At 33.8% G+C, this 17,222-nt stretch overlaps 1 protein-coding gene across 16 annotated transcripts in view; it reads right to left on the bottom strand.

Annotated features, from left to right (window-relative positions):
• The window catches only part of celf5a (cugbp, Elav-like family member 5a), a 207,109-nt gene that overhangs the window by 129,927 nt on the left and 59,960 nt on the right, over window positions 1-17,222 (bottom strand). The window lies entirely within an intron of this gene.

The following is a 17,222-nucleotide window of genomic DNA, read 5'->3' as shown; positions in this document are numbered from 1 at the left end:
AAAGAGATTCAGAGAATCCCTCGCAAGCCGTCTTTGAGGAGGGAGAGAAATCTCACATCTCTGACAGCCTTTGTTGAGGGCAGCCTGTCTGTTTGTGGAGCGCAGGGGGTTTGGGGGAGGTGGGCTGCTGCTAGTATCTCTGAACTCGGCTTCAAAGGCATGTTTTGGCAGAAGCTTTCATACCGTTACACGCTGGCCCACTGCTGCTCTCCCGAGAGGAAAAACAGACAAGGAACACGAGGAATAGAGAGATGGGCCGTAACGCGTCATCTACACGCAAGTTTGAAAGTCCCGGCGTATTGGAGTTAGTATATATTATAAATATTAGTTTATTGCAGTTTGTTTGCAAAGAACCTACTTTTATATTCGAACATCACGAAGGGGAATCAGAACGTTCTTAATCTCCTTAAGTGGCTCAATTAATGATTCTTTTAGTACTGGAATTATTTGTATTACTATATATTATTATTAAGGCAAGACACCCCAGGTAATTAGGGTAAAAAAATAAAAAAATAAACTAACAGATATCACCATACTTCACCAGTTGATTGATTACATTAATAATTGCAAATATTTTTTGTATTACAAGCTTTCTGAAATGTTATGTTTAAATATGCAAATGAGGCATTATCTAATTAAAAATGCACTAATTTGCATAAATGTGTAGAACAAAAATCCGAGTCAGGTTCAACATTTTTGTTTCATATATATATATATATATATATAGAGAGAGAGATAGAGAGAGAGAGAGAGAGAGAGAGAGAGAGAGAGAGAGAGAGAGAGAGAGAGAGAGAGAGAGAGCATAATTGCCTAAGTAATTTTTTTTAAATATGACTTAGGCAATATATATATATAGGTTTTTATATAAGGTTTTTACAGAGGGGTTTTTGGATATCTCTATTTATCACTCTATTTATCAGAAAATACTGTCAACAGCCAAAATTAAATACATTTTCACCTTTTTTTAGGATTAAAATGTTGTATAAAATCAGGAAAATTATAATTGAACAAACCCCTTTGTAAAAACCTTCAGAATATAGATAAGAGTAAAACTGTAAAGTTTGGTGTATGTAAGTGCTACTGAAGTGGAGATTTCTGGCTCAATGTAGGAAGAAAAACTCATTTTGAGAAAACAGCCTTTAAAGATATATACTGTAATTGAAATCTACCAACGCAAATAGATCAAGTGCTCTTAAAGATACAGTTAAAAGTGTATTTTGGATGTTTTCTTTCCACTAGTCCACTTTCCACTGGAAAAACACTTTATGAAAAGCCAAAAAAGCCAAAAATGTGTCTCGCCTTAAACTGTTAACACTTTTTATTTTTTTAAACAATTTATTATTATTAATTATGACTCAGTTTGTAAAAACAAAATGTCAACTCATTTAACTCAACTCATTTTATATTATTATTTCTTCTTTATTTTTTTTATAGATACATTTTTACCTTTCAATTCCGAAACCTATTAAACATAGTCTTTGAAATTCTTGATTTTAATCTAAGAACCCAAAGTTGATACAAAAAGATACTTTGCAAAACGCTGCGACTTTGAAAAACGGACAGACTTGTCCTATCACCGCACTCGATACATTTTCTTGCACTGTTCCCTGGGAAAAGCTGCAGGTTAGCGCGGTTGGGCGGATGTTTAAGGGGGTCACGTAGGAGTGATGGATTAAAATATCTGTACCAAATGAACCCTGTGTGGACACAGCTGTCTCGGCCAGAATGAAAGTCATTGCTCAGAGGGCCGGCTACTGGGCAGCGCAGTGCGGAAAAGTCTAAATGAAACCAGCAATCCCTTTGCTAGTAACTTGCCCTTTGGCCTCCTTTTCTTCTTTGACCACGCAACTGTTAATCATCATGCAAGTTCCTACAAGATTGAAAAATAATGGAAGGAAAATTAAAAAATGAGAGGGTCTGGGGATAGCAAAGGTGCTGGATGTGACATCCGTCTCAGTCATCTTGTATGAATATTTTGGAGATTTTAATGGGGGTAAATCACAAAGAATGAACCGTGTCTACTGATAGAGGCGTTTATTTGCAGACGTTGTCTAATGCAGTCGATTTGCAGATTTTTACATAGTACAGACAAAACAAAACAAAATGAAACCCAAAACAGAACTAAAAAACAAAACAAAATTAGCAAAACAAAAATTTTAAAAATTCTGGTGAAAACAAAAACAAAAATCAAAACAATATAAAAATAAAACTAGAAAGTAAAGTTTGTCTGGAAAAAAGTCCGGTTTACACCTGGTATTAAGATGCGTTTTGGTTGATCGGATCACAAATGGACGACACTAAATTCAGGTGTAAACGGGTCTAAAACATTTTTAGCTTGTCCACTTTCAACCTCTTCCAGAGGTAGTCGAAAACGCTTTTGACTGGATTGCTTTCATAGTGTAAATGCTCGTGTGGTCGAATGTGTTCGAACAACCACAAAAGACCGGCTACTCTCTGCTTACTGACTTGATGCGTAAACATTAACAGACGAGCGTTAGCCAGACGGGATTTAAACTTTGTCGCTTAAGAGCCAAGTCTGGTTTGAAGATGAAAAATGTACCAAGCACAATGTTCTCTCACTATTCCTGATTTCTAACACACACTCACAGCGTTCGGTGTGGTCTTGTGTTTGTCAGAGCAGAAACGAAAGCTGATGCTCTCTGTATGTTTTTCCATCATCTCCAGACACGTTTATATGTAAATTGCGCGAGTTATAAATATCTGAAAAAGCCCATACATTTACCCGTCCCATACATAGACCCTTACCTCAAAGAAATCGGGACAGAAGTGGTTGAAAGTGGACAAAAGTGACACCAGGTGTAAACAGGGATGTGTCTCCTAATCTATTGTGATCCGATCAACCAAAATGCTGTAAACAGGGCCTTAAGCTTCCTAGCATGTTTTATCATGTTGTTAGCAAGTTTTATCACGTTTTTGGCATGTCTTCGCATGTGTCTAACATTATTTTTGTAGCATGTTTTAATGCATTGCTAGCATGAATTAGCATGTTGCAAACATTTTAGCATGTTGCTAACATGAATTACCATGTTAATAACATGTCTTACCAAATTGTTAACGTTTTAGCATTTTGCTAACATGTTTTAAAACATTGCTAGTGTTTTAACTTTCTACTAGCATGTTTTAACACAATGCTAACATGTTTTAGCATGTTGCTAGAATGTTTTATCACATTGCTAGCATGATTTAACATGTTGCTAGCATGTTTTAACACATTGCTAACATTGAATTAGCATGTTGCTAACATGTCAAGCCTACATGAAAAAAGCTGCCACTTATCTGATAGGTCGGGTATGTGGATTTTCACGCATTTGTAATCGCTTTCGAATCACTTTCACTTTCGAATACACATTCAGCGGAGAGGGAATGGAGGAGAGAAGGGGGTCACAGTAACTCGTTTTGGGAGGCATGGGCCGTAAACGCCACCCCTTGGGAATTTATTCCTGAAGATATAGTTATAAAATACAACCAGCAAATCAGATACAAAACACTGGAAGACCCCCCCGTGAATCTTCCATTGCTTTTTCAACGCCAGCTGAAACCCACAACAAAAGAACGACAGACCCAGCTGAGTCTTCATCTCGCATATTTCTTTTTCTTTCTCAGTCTCTCCTTCGAGACGCACATGACGCCATCCTCCCCCTCCTAATTTGTTCCTGTTTCCTTTCTTCTTCCACATCTCTTCTCTTTCAAGCTTTCTCTTCCCTCCCTCTGCCTCGATATTTCTTTTTATATTTCTCCTTGCTCTTTATCTCCGCTTCATACGGAATAACTGTGCGCTGGGGTGAGGATAATGAGGTTGTTCATCCAGAACTTCAAACCCGAGTCTCTCCGCCCGATTCTAAAAACAATTCTAATCCCGGAACAAATATTTTGACATGCAGACGCAGAGGCGAGAAAAGGTGTGTGCGATTCCTTGTCACATTTTCCAATTCAAGCATTAACAAAACAAATGCAGAATACATAGAATAAACAACCAGCATTTATTTTGTGAGAAGTGATGCGAATTTGATAGTTCACTCAAAAGGGGGTTTCATGTACAAATGACTCAATATGTTTCAGTCATAACAGAATTTGAACTACTCATTTATTGTTCTCCAGTAGCGAGCAGATGTGAAATATCTATACATAAAAAGGAAAGGTAATTAAAAAAAGAGAGAGAGAGAGATAGATTGATAAAAGAGAGAGTGATTTCCCATCATGCCAAATTGGCCGACCAACATATTGTGCACACAGGCCCGTTAATAGTGGCAAGTTTGTAATTGTAATTGCAGTCAGTAGGGGGAAAAAAACCCATGATGCTACATTGCCCTGCCATATTTACCATAAAGCAGATTAACATGATGTAATTACCACAGCTTGGCCTGTTTAAACAGTATACATGAGATCTATCATAACAAAGAGGTCTAATATGCCTGGAGAGAGTAATCTATTATCATTTCCATGCAAATTGATAGTTGCAAGTCCATAGCATGCTTTTTAGAGCCCATAAAAAAAATTAAAGAAAAAATAAATACATATAATACATTTATTTACATCTTTATAATAATATATCAAATTAATAATAAATTAAAAATAAATTAATTACTTTGATATTTATATAAAAATATTATTATTAATTGATATTTATATATAACTATTATATATAATTATATATATATATAATATATTAAAAATAATATTATTATTAATTGATATTTATATATAACTAATATATATAATTATATATATATATATATATATATATATATATATATATATATATATATATACATATATACATATATACACACACACACTCACAATGTATTCAATTTATAAAGATTAATAAATTCATATAAATTATATATATATATATATATATATATATATATATATATATATATATATAAATAAAATAAATAAATACATTCAACGTTTTATATTTATATATAAATATGAATATATTATTATTAATTTATATTAATATATAACTAATTTATAATTAATTTTTAATATATACACAATTTATTACATTAATAAATATTAATAAATTCATAAAAAGTATATAATTATATATAAAAACAATATATTTTTTTTTTTCTTAATATAATATATCAATGGAATTATAAATTAATGAATTCATCTAAACTATATAATTCATATACATGACATATATAACAATCTTGATTATATTACATTAATACAATACAAAAAATAATTTAAATATAATAATAATAAAATATATAATAATATAATAATGATTTAATATAAGCTACATATTTACAGATAAATATTAATATATATTATCATTGATTTATAATAATTTATAACTAATATATATCCAAGTTATAATACACACACACACACTTGTTAATAAATTGTTACACACACAATTAATTTATGGCTAATCTCTTGTAACACACCAACTATTCCTCTCTTTAAAATAAAAAGTGATTTGGCTGACGACAGTTTTGGAAAACCGGGATCAGGAGGGTGAAATGAAACGGACAGCTCTCTCTCCTTGTCATCACGTCCGTAATCACAACTCTTGTTTGGCTATCGACCGCAGGCCGCTGTAATTCTGCCGTGTGTTTGCCGTGTGCGTCCAGGGCAGGAGGAGACTAGCGCACGTCTGCCGAAGACAGGGCCTTCTGCTGTAATGGGGAAGCTGTAGAAATGAGCCTGTGTGCTGTTGTACTTTAGGGCAGTTCATCTCTGCAATGAATAGTCCCCTATGGGCCGGATGCTTAATGGCATTTATTAATAGAAGCATGCAGCCAGTAGTTTGGGCCAGAGCCCTCTGAGAGCCCTTTATTAAAGTGTCTGGACATAAAGGGAGGTAGAGAGAGAGAGAGAGAGAGAGAGAGAGAGAGAAAGAGAGAGAGAGAGAAACTGCAAATGTGCAAGTATATTGATTGTTCAGCAGAGGAGAGAGTGTGTAGATCACTGTGTGTGTGTATCAGTGTGTGAGACGGCAAGAAAAATAGATAGGAAGGACAGCCCCAAGCATTGGTAGTGACAGAGATTAAGGTAAACTAAAGCCTGACTGTCATTCTCACTGCTTTTACTAATTGCAGTTGTGCTACCGGTCCAAAAGCTCAAATATTAAAGGGTTATGTACGCAAGCCAACCAAAATAAAAATTCTGTCATCATTTACTCACCCTCGTGTCTTTTGAAACCAGTATGATTTTTTTTTCTTCAGAGGAACTCAGATGTTTAGCTGAATGTTCAAGCTGCACTTTTCCATACAGTGGAAGTGAATGGTGACCACGGCTGTCACGCAAGACTTCATTGAATAATGACTTCAATTTCAGTCTTCTTCATGCATAACTTCAGAAGACTGGGAGGATAGAGTATGACTTGCATAAACTTTTTGTCTTTTTTAAGCTTGCCACCTCCAGTGCCAATCCACTTTATTTCGGAAAAGTCATACAAGATTTGGAATGACATGAAGGTGAGTAAATGATGACAGAAATTTTAAACTTTTGTGAGAACTATTCCTTTAGTTCATTAATCTGACAAATATTATATGCATGCATGATGACTGTACATGAGGTGAAACATTGGTAGCTGGATCAAAAATGTACTAATAAAGGAATCCTTTCAACTAAAAAAAAAAATGACAGAAAAATCAACAAATTATATCCTTAATTGTCAGACTCCCAGAAGTAAAACAACACAAAAGCAAAACAGAGCAAAGCAAAACAAAACACAAAGCAAAACAAAGCAAAACAAAGCAAAACAAAACAAAACAAAACAAAACAAAACAAAAAACACAAAACAAAACAAAACAAAACATAAAACAAAGCAAAACAACAAAATATTTACGAAAATTTTTTATTTTTTCGGGAGAAATGTTTTGAATTGCAGTGAAGCGACGCAATTGACACTGTAGGTCACATTACAATGACAACGTGGCGCATGCAATATGCCCGGGTTTCTTTCATACTACACGTATTCATACTAAATAGAACATACTTTTTTAAATGTGAAGTATATATTTGTTTAAGGGAAACATACTCAGAAAGTATGCGATTTCAGACCCAGCCTGTACATACTTAATGATGCTCTATCCTCCATACTCAAGGGGGCGACAGAGTTATGTCTGTGCTTTTAAAACGAACATTGCTAGCTATAAACAAATTGATAGTTTAACATTAACTTTCTGAACTAGATTTTCTTTTAAACCATCGCTCCACTATGACAGTAGTCGACCTGAAAGAAACGAAAACGAACTGGCCTAACGTACGGAAAATAAAAAAGTAAGCATGCCACTCTAATAAACATGTTTTTGATGGAAAAACCATCCACTATTGTAAACAGAAAATGTATCTTACCTGAGTTGGAGAACATGGGGAGGGATTTTGTTGAAAACATGGAAAAGAGAGAGAGAGAGAGAGAGAGAGAGAGAGAGAGAGAGAGAGAGAGAGAGAGAGAGAGAGAGAGAGAGAAAGAAAGAGGAGTTAGTGATAATCTCGAAACAGTTCAAAGCATTTGCAGACCGTTTCATACCTTTGGCAAGAAATCACAGAGCAAATAACAGTATTTACACAGCGGATGAATCCTCATTGGTAATGCTGGCAGTGACATCACTTTGAATTGTTATACTTTTTTCACTTTTATAGGTGCCAAATTCGATGCACACTCTGTTGGTTGTGAAGATCTAAGCGTGAAACACAGTAAGCCCTGGAACAGATAACTGTTTGATGTACGGACTCCAAATAGACACTCTAAACCGGAATGTCATGAATTTAGACGGCTTGAGCGTGTGCGCATGTGTTTAGCGTGCTAATATTGCTTTCTAATGATGCCTTGCACTCTTGACCTCTGATCAGGGGGCGTTCGGGTTCACTCGGTGCGCTTAAAACATTAAATATTCATGGACGCTTCACTTGACCCTCCCACCCACATAAGCCCCGCCCACCTGCCTGCGTTTATACCATCCGAGGCCATCTGCATGAGACCGAGTCAAGCTGTGCGCTCTCTCTCACCTCCTTCAAACCCTTCCATACTTCCAGCACGGAGCCAGTTCCCCATACTCTCATCCAAGGCAACCTACACTTGGCACGGCAGGCGGAGAAAACACACAGCTTGTGTCTCGGTGCTCAATCTCGCTCTCTCCCACCACCAGTGCAGAAAATAATGTACGCCAAAGATGATTTTCATACTCCTCGCCCATGCTTAATGTTACGGAAACTGAGAGGAGATTGTATAAGGCTGGGTAATACACAGGGACGTTTATATAAAACAGAGACAGTAAAAGAGGTGTTGATGTATGTATGCTATTGGATTCAAATAATGGCAGAGCTGTAAAAATATTCTTGGCATCTTAAAATTATTATTATTATTTTTTTTATTATTTTATTATTATTATTTTTTTTTCATTATTTTTCAACAAACAAAATAAACTTACACCAATCATCAAATATAAAAAATATAAAAAATAAAAATAATTTATTATTATTACTATTACGAATATTATTTTATTATATTTTTTAAATATTCTTGTCATCATAAGATTTTTTTTCATAATTCTTCCAACAAACACAAAATAAACCTACACTAATTATCATCAATCAATCAATCAATCAATCAGTCAACCAATTAAATAAATAAACAAATAAATATTCTAACAGATTATTTTTGGCATTATAAAATAAATAAACAAATAAAAAAAATATATATATATATATTTTTACAAAATATATATTTTTCAACAAACAAAATAAACCTACACCAATCATCAAATAAATAAATAAATACTCTGTTGTAATTATTATTGTTATACACCGATATAAATATATTTTTAAATCATAATATTTTAGTCTATCATATATTAACATAAGGAATTTACTTGCAAGTTATAAAGAATTTCAAATTAAACAGGTCTAACTTAATAAATTAAGCTAGATGCGCTTCAGCACTGGACAGCACCCTATATGGCACAATAATCTGTAATAATTTATAAAGTAATAAAAAACACAATAATCCACTTTCCCCAAACACTTCTGCCATTATCCATTGGTTGACTTAACAGATAGCCCCGTCCCCAACTCATGCAATTAGTTGAGCTAACGTTGCTCAGTTGGGTTGCTTGAGATGTTCAAACAAACAGCGGTTTTGAAAGCTCCACAGAGCCACAACGTTCACAGTCTTCGGGGGAATCAGCCTAGAAAGGGCTTATTTATAGTTGTCTCTGCATATTAAGCTGGGATACGAGGAAGTATTTTAACATAGTACAAAATTACACAAACCACCTTGAAAGAATATAGCAGAGTTTGTGTTTCAGCACCGGACAACTCCCAATGAGCCTCAACTGGGAAATGCAAGGGAGTGGCAACTGGGACGAGCTTACTGAAAAAAATAAAGGGTTTAACCAACAGCGCTTCACTCAACTCCACCGTGCTGCAACATGCCAGGCCTGGAGCGAGAGTGTGCCGGAATGATAAACAAACAAGCATTTTCTATTTTTTCCAAAGGGTGGAGGAAATAAAGCTTGGGAGGAGGGCGGTGAGAAAATAAGACTCAGGGGCATTGGAACATGAGCTGATTTCAGCTGTGCGCAAACGGGCGTCAGAGGATGAGCGCCGAGCGTCAGATGTTTGAGGAGGGCTGACGCAAGAGGGGGAGGATGAAGCTACTGGCGACGTGACGCCTCTGGAAAGTTCCATGTGAGACGAGCGGAACGGGTGCAGGCACGAGCAGAAGCTTATGTTAAAGGATTAGTTTGTCCAAAAAAGTAAGAATTCAGTTATCATTTACTCAGCTTCATGTCATTCAAAACACTTGTTTCGTTTCCCTGCGGGATGCAAAAATCTTCAAACCAAGCAGATTTCTGTTCGTCCACGTGACCAACTCGAAGCTGTTGCAGAATCTGCATAGGGAAATATTTCACCCTCACGTAAAATTCCAGATCTTGTGGATTCCTATTGAAATTACTGGCTGTGAAAATCCGCCAAACAACAATAAACGTGGCCGCACCTTTAGATTCATGAACGAGGCATTCACACTTTGTAAGTGAACCGAATTAAATCTGGTTCTAAAGAAAATTTCATTCACAAATTCAACATCAGGATTTTTAGTGAATAACGACTTAAATGTGTTCCTCCATGCAAAGCTTCAGTTCTCATTCATTGTAATAGTAGGGAAAGAGCAACCAGCACATTTGTCAGATTTTCTCCCTTTTTGGTTTGCGGAGGAAAGAGGAAAGTAAGAGTGAGCCAACAATGCGCTGGTCAGTAATTTCCATTCAATGAACAGAGACTGGTGCTTAAAATAAGACAAAAAGACATTAAAATATCCTAAAAGTGGTCCATATGACTTGTGAGCTCTATTCCGAGTCTCTATTCACTGAAAATTTTCGCCCAAATTCACTGAAAATCGTCGAAAATTCACTGAAAATTTACGCCAAAAAATTCACTGAAAATCTTCCCCTCCAGTGAGCTGATAACTATCACGACCAGACCATTGAGAATCAGATCACTCTGATTAATGAACAAATCATTCAGACTGGGTTTGAACCAAATCAAATGATTCACTGAAAAGATCCGGTTCAAAAGAAAATGTCACAAATCTGACACAGGATTTTTTTGTGAAATAACGACTAAAAATGTGTCTCCGATCCAAAACTTCAGTCCTAATTCATTGTTATTATGAAGAAACGAGCAACCAGCACATTCATCCCAATTTCTCCATTTGTGGTTTGTGGAGGAAAGAAAATAATGAATACTAATCAAACTGATTCTTTAAGCATTGTTTTGGGGGACTTCATCAACCCTGACCTCTTAACAACTACCAGAATATTTGGGGCCATATTTGTCCTTTCATTTCTCTTCCAGCAATTTAAAATTCATCATCTGCTCGATAAACAGGGATACACTCCTCACATAAATAAGGATTCACACACATACACACACTCACACACACACCTCTGACATTTTAATCATAGACAGGAGCACTCAGAGTTCAAGACAAAGCCCAATCACTCGCAAGATAATTTGGGCCTCCACTTCAATCAGTGGCCTTGGTAATCGCATCAGCCCCTCTTACACTCTCTTTTCTCTTTCTCTCTCCGTCTATATCCCTCACTTTTGTTTCAGGCTTGCAGGAAAGACAATGGGCTCTTTCATTCTGAAGACATGTTTAAAAAAAATGCCCCATTGTCCACAAGGGCGAGCTTCAAATCAGGGGACACCTGTAATTAATGTTACTGCAATCAAATCTTAATCAAGCTTGTACATCTTGTACTTCGCCCGTAAAAATTAACCGCTCTTTTAAAATGTTAGCGTAATTACAAAAGCAGGCAACAAGTGCATGCAATAATAATGATAATAATGTAGTGCAGGGAGAGTTTTCATTTGGGATCTATCTATCTATCTATCTATACATTTTGTGTTTAATATAATTTTATTATATGTTATGTAATATTATGTTATTAAAAAATCCTGGAGTGGAAGAAGGACGGAGGGCATAGAGAGAAAGGAGTAGAAGCGAGGGATGAGATGGAGTGATAAGTAACTGTTTTGACAAGCAGGAGCGGAGGGATGGAAGTCTTCTGTGATGCCTCATGAAGTGACACCTTGCTGACACGCAAGCGGTCGACCCCCTGCTGCACATACCAAAATAAAGATACGAAAGCACACACACACACAGAGAGAGAGAGAGAGAGAGAGAGAGAGAGACCGACCTAAACAGTCTTCCACATCTCTCTCCTTCTCCACTGTCTGACAGATCCCAGTAGGGTGACAAGGGATAACAGCAGACAGAAGGATCAATTTAAATGATCTATGAAAGATATTAGTAATGACATTTATGAATACTTTATGGAACCTAGAGAATGTCATCATAAATTTTTATATAGGGAAATGAGTCAAGAATATAAAACAAACAGCATTAAATTTTGAGCGAGACATCCATGTCAGAGGAATATGGTGTGAGGAGGGGGGAAAACGAGAGAGAAAGAAGGAAGAAGACGGTACTTTGTCATCCGCCAACTATTCTGGGCCTTCGAGACTCGCGGCGGACAGTACAGAGGCTCCGTCGGGGCTCACGGCGGCCTGTGGGGAAGGGAACTCCAAGAAAACACTGCCATCAATACGCTTATCAGACTATTGATCGCTCTCTGCAGGCGTAAGCTAAGTTGATTTTCCTGGATTAGACAAAAAGCAAAGAATCGAGTAAATACAAAATCAGCAAACGTCCTTTTAAATGCTCTTGACTCGTCAAATCTCATTGGTATCTCTCTGGATAAAAAAAAAAAAAAAAAAACGAAACTTTTCCAACCAAACGCAAGTACCCAAGATAAAAAACTAAAATCTGAGATCGTTTTCATTTATTTATTTTCTATTTATTTTAATCAGTAATTTTATCTAACTTTCCAGTACAAATAAATAAAATAAATGCATGAATGAATAAATAAATAATAGAAAAGTTTAAAGAAACTTTAGAAAAAATTATCTATTTTTCTTTATTTAACCAGTAATTTTATCTTACTTTCCATTATAAATAAATACATAAAATATACATGGATGAATTAATGAATTAATAAATAAATTAATTATAGAAAAGTTAAAAGTATAAAAAAATCATATATTTTTAATAAACGCAAGTACCCAAGATAAAAAATTAAATGATGTTTGATGTTTTTCAATTATAAAAGCAGTTTATTTATTAATCTTATTTCCCAGTAAAAATAATAAATAAAACATAAAACGTAAAATATAAATACACAAATGTTAAACATAAATAAATACATAATATAAGTTAAAATACAAAAATATAAATTTAAATTAAATCAATTTAAGTTCACTTAAATGGGGGGGGGGGGGGGTATTTGGGGGTTGGAATAAAGTATTTGCTTCAAGCATCTCACTAAGTTTACCGATCAACAAGAAAACTTGATTAATTTTAAGATTAATATAATTTTATACTTTTATTTAAAAAAACAATCACATGCACATTTAATATACAATATAATGTTACAATTTGACCAAATTTGTGAGGAATAGTGATACCCCATCAGCTTTGACAGCTTGTGTGTTCCATATGCTGCGAACATCCCGTGCACCTTTAAGTTTACATAGCCTACAGTACGGCACAAAGATCTTTCTCGACAAGATCCTCCTTCACTGAAGAGTACGCTCTCTCTAGGGAACCGAATCTGCAAAAAGTTTCCCATCTCTGAAAGCTGTTATTTTTTAGCTTTCTCCATTTACATACCAGCGAAAATGCCTGTTTTTCTACGCACTGATGCCATGACAGGTGAGGGACTATAAAAAGCTCTACTGAACCCTGTGCAGATGGCTCAGCAGAAACACAAATCAAAGACAGAGAGTACAAAACTGAGTTTTATCATTCCCCATCCTAATTAGAGGCTTTTTAAGGTTTGGCGGAGACTGGGGCAAGTTGTCACAAGTGCTATATCTCAAGTTTTTGAGTCGAAAGTCCAAGTATACAAATGTTTCATTTCTGTAGCAATGGTTTTGATAGTTCATTTCAAACATCTACACTGGGAGAAAAAACAAGTAAAATGTACAAGTTTTTGCACGCAGATTTTTAATGTCCTGTCATTCAAGTAAATTTCACATATGGAATTAAGTAAACTCTACTCAACTAAGTTAAGTAAAGTTAATAAAGAAAATAAGTTACTTTAACTTGGCCAGTAAAAGTTTGTTGCGTAATTTCTAATTAGTTGAAGTTAACTTTGCAATACTTATTACTCAAACAATATAACACTGAATTTAACTACGCTTTTAAAGTCTAAGTAAATAATACAATAGATATTATGTAGATACCATATCTACATAATAGAAGTAACGCAGCACCTGAACACAGAGACCTCAATACTTGGTACACAATACACAATGACGGTAACATGATCGTTTTTGAGCATGAATGTATAATTTTGAGTACAAAATTAACTCCAGATATCACAAAATGGCAAGTTACTAAACCTAACAACAAAAGCAATGATAAAACAGCTGGAAAGCAGTGAAAAAAATAAAAATCAACCTTATTAATTATTCAAGGCCCAGTGCATGGTGGGAACACCAGTATCAGAAAAGTTGAGTAGGTTTAACTTAATTTTATAACGTTGATATTACACTTTAATTTCTACAAGCTTGAATTGAGTCCTAATATAGAGTTTACTTAGTTTTTTGAATTCTTCCCTGAACTATCTTTTTCATGTAGAAATGACATTTGTTTTTTTTTCTGTGATATTTAATTCACCACATAATAATTTTTTTCAGTATAGCTCAAAACTTCCTTGAATAAGAACCATTTTCGAAACTAATCTAAGACCAATTATAATTTCTATTGGGGCATGTTGTCACAAATGTCAAAAATGATTCACAAACCATATCTTTTTTTCCAGGGCAATAACGCCGGAAATGTTCAATGAATGTTTTGTAGCCAAGATTTTAAGCTTTGTTTCGATACTAAACCAACTTTTCACACAAAAAAACTCCCTAAGAAATATTCACTAAAAGTGTGACATCTAACTCCACCAACCCTTATTCCGTTTTAAAACGCAGGGCTGGAGTTTTAAAACTAAATGCAAAAGTAGAAATATTCTGCAAATATCCCAAATAACTCTAATATTCCACGTCCAAGCCACATCCTCTGGGTCACGAGGAGCTTTGTATTCAAATAGCACCTGTTGGAAATAAGCACATCCAAACGGAGAATGATTACAGTGATTTGCGTAAATGCGAGGAGCGAGCTGTAATTGCAGTGTATTGCGCAAGCGGCGAGAACCCGAGCTTGCAATCTCACCCCACAGATTTCAGAGCGCCCGAGCTGGCCAGGCTGGGCTACATCAAAAGAGGGCACGGATACCAACAGTAATTAAATCTCTGTTTCCACGGCAACACGAGTGTGTGCGTTTGACACGGGCCCGATTCGGCTGCTTATTAGCTCTGGCTAAGACGAATGCAAATATTTTGATAATAAGCAGGCGCTAATGACTCTGATGTAAAGGTGCTGATATAACATCAAGATGCAACACCGTTGACCGAACAAGACTGCATTCATTACGGACAAACTAGAGGCCAGTGACAGTGTTAGTAACTAGCCAAAAGTTGCAATGCAACTAACTTAACCTTTTCAGAGCCATGATATTAGTGCAACTATTTTTAAAATAGCTTTTCAAGTAACAAAGCAAACAAATGCAACCAAATCGTTGTTTTTGTCACACTGTTAGTGCCTGTAACTTTACTGCCGATGCGAGGCATTCTGATGGTTCACGTAAAAGAACAGCTTCACAGAAATGATTCACAGATTCATGCAGAGCATTTTAGGTCTTATTTATAGTGCAAAATTTATTTGAACGTTATGATGATCTCTGTTACAGAAAAATATGTATATATATATATATTTTTTTTTTTCAGTACCGTGATATTATTGCAGCTATGTTCAAAATGTATCAAAAGATTAAAAATAGTAAAAAATAATAAATAATAAATGTATGGTGGTAATGATAATAATAATAATAATAATAATAATAATAATAATATACAATATATAAATATTATTATATTTTAATTTTCATTTATAATACAAATACTATTATATTTTTCAATACCATGAAATTAGTAAAGCTATTTCCAAAATAGCTTTGAAATAATAATAATAATAATAATAATAATGAATTTATTATAAATAATAATATAAAACAATAATTCTTATAACAGCTATTCTAATTATTACTATTATTATTTTCAGTAGCATGATAGTGCATCTATTTTCAAAATGTAAAAAAAAATAATAATAATAATAAAAAACAACAACAACAGATTATATTATAAATAATAATATAAAACAATAACAATCATAACTATTATTATTATTATTATTATCAGTACTGTGATATTAATGCAGTTATTTAAAAAACAATAAAAGATAATGCATTTATTATAAATAATAATAATAATATAAAAACAATAACAGTAATAATAATAACAATTATTATTATTATTATTATTATTATTATTATTATAAGTACCATGATATTTTCAAAATGGTTTACCATAATAAATTACAATTATATATATATATATATATATATATATATGGCTGTGAAATTATTAATCGTGATTAATCGCATCCAAAATAAAAGTTTGTGTTCACATAATATATGAGTGTGTACTATGCATAATTATTTTGTATATATAAATACACACACATGCATGTATATATTTAAGAAATATTTGCTTAAATATACTGTATATATAATTTGTATTATATATAAATATAAATATTTTATGTATAAAAAAAAAAATCTTAAATATATACATGCATGTGTGTGTATTTATATATACAAAATAATTATGCACAGTACACACACACATATTATGTGAACACAAACTTTTATTTTGGATGCGATTAATCGTGATTAATCGTTTCACAGCCCTAATATATATATATATATATATATATATATATATATATATATATATATATATATATATATATATATATATATATATATATATTTTATTTTTATTTTTTTTGTACTATAAAAAACAACAATAAATATTTTTGTTATAAATAAATTATTTTCAATTGTTTAAAAAAATAACAATATAAAACAATGTCAATAATAACAATTACTTTTTTTTAGTAGTTGATAGTGCATATTTTCCACAAATGTTTATAAATAATAATAATCTAAATAATTTAAACAACAATATTAATAATTATTATTATAATAAATGTCGTTGTTATTAATAAATAAACAAATAAATATATATTTTTTTAAACATGTAATTTTACCCAATTATTCATTGAAGTAGCTTCGTATGTAGAACTTTTAGCTTTGGTGTATAACTACTCTTTCAAAAGTACAACTTAACTGTAACCTAACTGACAGATAGATAGATGGTTACGGTCCAGTTATGCTTTTTGACATCCATGATTTCAAACTGACCCAGCTCTTTCTACGCTCTCAAAAGTGCACATTAAACGGCACTCTCCGTAAAACACTTTGAGCTTCCTCTAGCGTGCTCATGCCCTAAAAACTCGTACAGCATCTTCACCTCGTGCGCTCTCTTGCTTCGCCATCGCCGTTGCATATTACAAATGATGTTATTTAGCAAACGTCTAAACCGACACCCGTGGGATGCGGCAGTTGATGGGAGAAAATGCATAATATTGCATAAGGCATTAGCACAGTGTAAAGGCCCGATGATTGGTGTTAAGGTTTTCATTACATGAAGTGAGT

The sequence above is a fragment of the Abramis brama genome (assembly GCF_963993115.1).
Source record: "Abramis brama genome assembly, chromosome: 6".
In the NCBI taxonomy this organism is placed as follows: domain Eukaryota; kingdom Metazoa; phylum Chordata; class Actinopteri; order Cypriniformes; family Leuciscidae; genus Abramis; species Abramis brama.
The sequence above is the reverse complement of the archived record's forward strand: the minus strand, read 5'-3'. Positions and strand labels throughout refer to the sequence as shown.